At 32.6% G+C, this 5,000-nt stretch overlaps 1 protein-coding gene across 6 annotated transcripts in view; it reads right to left on the reverse strand.

Annotated features, from left to right (window-relative positions):
- Positions 1–1,881, reverse strand: part of Gdap2 (ganglioside induced differentiation associated protein 2) — a 126,910-nt gene extending 125,029 nt beyond the window's left edge. For 3 of the 6 annotated variants that reach the window (XM_070132679.1, XM_070132653.1, XM_070132674.1), the window contains exon 1: positions 1,657–1,712. The gene's annotated coding sequence lies outside the window, so the exon portion shown is untranslated. The other 3 variants (XM_070132664.1, XM_070132656.1, XM_070132688.1) reach the window with 3 other exon arrangements.
- Between the last annotated feature and the right edge of the window lie 3,119 nt (positions 1,882–5,000).

Here is a 5,000-nt window from a genome sequence, read left to right on the forward strand (position 1 = left end):
TTAAAAAATAAATAAACCAATAAATTAATTAAATAAAGTTGTAGAAAATACGATCATAACATAGAAATAAAAACACTGCAAAGGATTTCTTGAAGAATATAAATTGAAAAGGAAGAAGTCAAACAAAAAAAATTAGTTAGAGAAAAAACAATGAGAAATAAAGTAGAAAAAAATGAAAAATGCTTCCGACAAAAAATAGAGAAAAAAAGAAAAGAAAACTTGAAAGTTAAAAAAAAGACACCAAAAAGAGTGAAAGAAACACAACTGTCTGACTTCTTTAAATTCATTGTATAAAAATGCGAATAATGTCATAATGCATGACGTGTAACTGACACCTTTCTATGTTTTATCTTGATGAGGATTACACACACTTAATCATGATAACCAACACATTCGTAATGCTCTCTGGGAAGGTTATTAAACCAATATATTATCCTGATACAAAATTATATCTTCAATCTAGCAATTAGAGATAAAATGTAATCAATGAAGATCACATTCTTTTTTTTTTAGATCTGTAAATCAATAAAATAAATTTTAGCTTGATTCATGAGGCTGTCCAAGCAGGACAGACAAACAATGATAATATAGTTGCAGTCTCTGTATTCTTCATACCTGTAACAGTTACATATACTGGATGCCAGTGTGACCAGTTCTTTAAGTTCGTGCCCTTTATTCACAGAACATAGCACTTAAATTGATCTGGAAAGAACATAACCAAAATGATCGCAGAAAAAAGTCATGTTCTGCAAGCCATGACAGGCATCTTCTATACAGTTTATCCATTTCAAATTACTTCTTATTTCTTTTCTTTTTTTCTGAATACCATTAACCATTTTTTAAGCATTCTTTACTTGCCCATGTGTAGTTTTCGAAAATATCAAATCAAAAAATCAAGATAAGGCAAAAAACTAACTACTTTTTCCCACTGCTGAAGAATTTGTTATTACTTTCAATTTTCTTTCATTTAGTTATCCAAATTGTTTTCCTGGTATAATTTCTGTGCTAGTAAAATTCAGCTTCAGTAACAATCATATCTACTAAGCACTATAAACCTATAAACAGTGAGCCTATCAGTAACAATCATATCTACTTGGCACTATAAAAGCTATAAACAGTCAGCCTATTACCAAAATGTAAAAGGCAACCCATAAATGTAACAGTTTACCTTAGATGAACAACAATAAATAAGACAATCACATATTGCACCCAAATATCATAGAAATTTAAATGACCTATTCCTCTAAATCATAAATATCCACAAAACAAAGATTCCCCATAAAATCAAAGACGAGAACGAAACCCACAAAACACCAAGGTAAAAACCTATTTCTTTCCTTCTTCCTTATTTCACCTTCAGCATCTCATATCTCACACCTACCTCATGCGTGATCAAACCCTCACACGTCCTCACACTAATCTTAAATTACACTCCTTGAGGAAAAAAAAAGAAAAAAAAGAAAAAGATCGCTCACCTGACTTTCCAGCTTTGAAGCGATCAATGAGTGAGTGTTCCAAACCTTACTTCTCAACACCAGTTTTAAAGTTCGATTTTTCCTTATTCATTTGATTAATTACCAATTTTCCTCGATTTTTTCGAATGTAGAGACTTCCTTCGAACGAATATGGATGAAAATGAGTAACAATTTAGCTTACCTTAAAGGCTGCAAAAGGTTGGATTTGTTTACAGATGACAGAGGGGAAACGAGTCTACTTACTTTTGATTATTGTTGTTATTCATCCGTCCTTTTGATCAGATCACTGATGCATTTCTTTCAGGTAATTAATGTTAGTAACTTCTCTCGTGCATAAATGTTAGAAAGAACCCATGCTCTTCCCCTCTCCTCCTTGTCCGCCAGCCTACTTTTTTTTTCAGTGTCTGTCTGTCTGCCTGTTTTGCGTGTCCGTCTGTTTGTCTGTGTCTACCTGCCTAGTTGCCTGTCTGTCTGCCTCACTCGCTCTCTTCTCTTCTCTTCTCTCTCAAATTAAACTTTGTTTTAAGCATCGTCTCAAAGGATATATATTTTGGCTATCGTATTGAGATATTTGTAAACATCACTTGAATATTACACATTTCTTACTATACAAAATAAGAAACGACAAAATAAAAATGTAAAAATTAATTTAAACCAACACGTTCGTAATGTATGCAATAAGAAGACAAACACGTTTACAATATTTATAAATAACGAGTGTAGCCAATTACTGAACTCGACTGCGATATGTGGTGATTTTTGAAGCGTCTGCTGCACCATTCGACAGTTGACCACGTTTAAACTCTGGAAAGAAGGATGGCTTTATTGCATGTAAAGTCTGTAGACCTTGTACATGGCACTGCCCTGCAACATCGCGACGGTACTCAAGGGAGTCCATGAGTTCAAACCCATGAAAGGACCAAATGGCAACGTCCATCCTGCGCTCTGTCGAGAGGATCTGTGGAGAGAGACAGCACCCGTACATAAGGGAGATAGGCATCTGAACATTCTTCTTTACAGGTGAATGGCTGATCGCAGTCTTTACAGGACCGCGTCTCCGAGAGATCAGCTTTGCCTGAGTTTTCTCCAGAGCTAAACTCTTTGCCGGCCGTATCCTGCAGCGCAGGAGGTACACAAAATTGAAAATTAGACTCGCCGAGACGTGGTAACCTGTTATATATGTGCGTGGGTGCGTTTATTTGTATATTTTATATATGTATGGTGATTCTCTGTTCGGTTGGTAGGGAAGTATACTCATTGTAGTATTTATCTGTAGTATATAGTATAATATATGTAGTATGTAGTATAAGCATTGATGTATATCCATCGTGGGACTTGCCGGCCTCGGCGTGCGCTGCAAGGTCTGCTAAAGACGGCTGATAAGGTATGTGAGAGAAACTGTTTTCGTATGGTTTCAGGCAGTAGTAATAAGCTGTTAAAATAAAATAAAATAAAAGTTTGGTAGTTGCTGGTAAAGCTGGCGTAGTAAAATCCACATCTCACATTCAAGTTCACATTACTTCATTCCTCTATGGAAGACCCCAGGAAGTCCGAAACGCCTGCATATAATGTCCACTGAAAGGGGACTCCGCCGACGCTGCATCCATAGGGACGTCCGTTGCTATGCAATAAAAAGCTGTCCTAAAATGCAGACAATGGAAAGCCGAGGGACGATGATGTAGGCGCTCTGTGACCATACCAGCTGCACAAAATACCTGGAAAACAGATATTTAAATACCTTTTAAAAGTACCTCATGTATCTGTAAAACAAGCAGCTGTAAGTAATGGGTGCACATATGAAGCTTAAATGCAAGGGAAAGGAATGGCATTTTCTTCCACAAAGAATTGTCTTTCAAGCGCAAAACCCACAAGTTCCTGCCATTGTAAGATCTGTCTAATAAAACTAAGGCCATGCCAATATCAGTGATAAAAGGTTTGATATTTAGTATTGCTATTATCATGTTCAGTATCATTATTCTTGTCATTATTATTATCATTATGATTATTATTATCATCACCTTTATCATTATCCCCATCATTATCATTATCACTATTATCCTTATCATTATTAGTATTGTTATTATTATTATTATCATTATTTCTATTTTTTATCATTAACATCATCATTATCACTATCATTATCATTGTTAATGTTATTTTCACTATTAGTATCATTGTTATCATTATCATTGTTATCATTATCATAATTGTCATTATCATTATTATTATTACTATTATTATAATCTTTATTATTTCCATAATCAGTATCAGTATCATTAATATAGTTATTATTACTATCATTATTATTGCTATTACTAATATTATCATTATCATCATTAACATTTTGTTATCGTTTTTACTTTTATCATTGTCATTATTATGCTTATCATTTTTATCATCACCGTAGTTATTTTTATTATTTTCATCATTATCATTATTATTAATTGTTATTATTGTTGTTATCATTATCATTATTATTGTTATCATTAGCATTGTCGTCGTAATTATTACGGCTGTTAATATCACTGTTGTTATTATCATTGTTGATAAAACTTTATATCTTATCAGTATTACTATTAGCATTTCTATTGTTATTATTACGACTATTAATATTACTGTTATTTATCACTCTTATCATTATTGTTATCATCATTTCATCATTATGATTTTTTCTACCGCTCTTTGTATTTATCTACTTTATTATTATTATTATTATTATTATTATTATTATTATTATTATTATTATTTGTTTATGTTATTTTTATTTATATATTTATTTTTTATTATTATTTGTTTGTGTTATTTTTATTTATTCATTTTATTTATTATTATTATTTTTTTTAAGTTTTGTGGGAGCGAACCTTTCTCTGCTCGCTGTTATGCGGGCGAGCATTTCTTCAAGGAGGCGGGAAAATCCAGATCCACACTTAGATTCTGCTGTTATAGTTTATGCATTAGATTGTTCATATTATATGCTATCTTACCGTTTACGTTTTTCCCGACTACTCACGAGACAAGGGGAACAAGGAAAAATGTTAATAATCGGTCCATCAACTCTATACTCTTGTGATCTATTGTCAACTCTATACTCTTATGATCTGTTGTCAACTCTACACTCTTGTGATCTATTGTCAACTCTATACTCTTATGATCTGTTGTCAACTCTATGCTCTTATGATCTGTTGTCAACTCTACACTCTTATGATCTATTGTCAACTCTACACTCTTATGATCTATTGTCAACTCTACACTCTTATGATCTGTTGTCAACTCTATACTCTTATGATCTATTGTCAACTCTACACTCTTATGATCTATTGTCAACTCTATACTCTTATGATCTATTGTCAACTCTATACTCTTATGATCTATTGTCAACTCTATACTCTTATGATCTGTTGTCAACTCTATACTCTTATGATCTGTTGTCAACTCTATACTCTTATGATCTGTTGTTAACTCTATACTCATGATCTATTGTCAACTCTATACTCTTATGATCTGTTGTCAACTCTATACTCATAT

This window comes from Penaeus vannamei, chromosome 2 (assembly GCF_042767895.1).
Source record: "Penaeus vannamei isolate JL-2024 chromosome 2, ASM4276789v1, whole genome shotgun sequence".
In the NCBI taxonomy this organism is placed as follows: domain Eukaryota; kingdom Metazoa; phylum Arthropoda; class Malacostraca; order Decapoda; family Penaeidae; genus Penaeus; species Penaeus vannamei.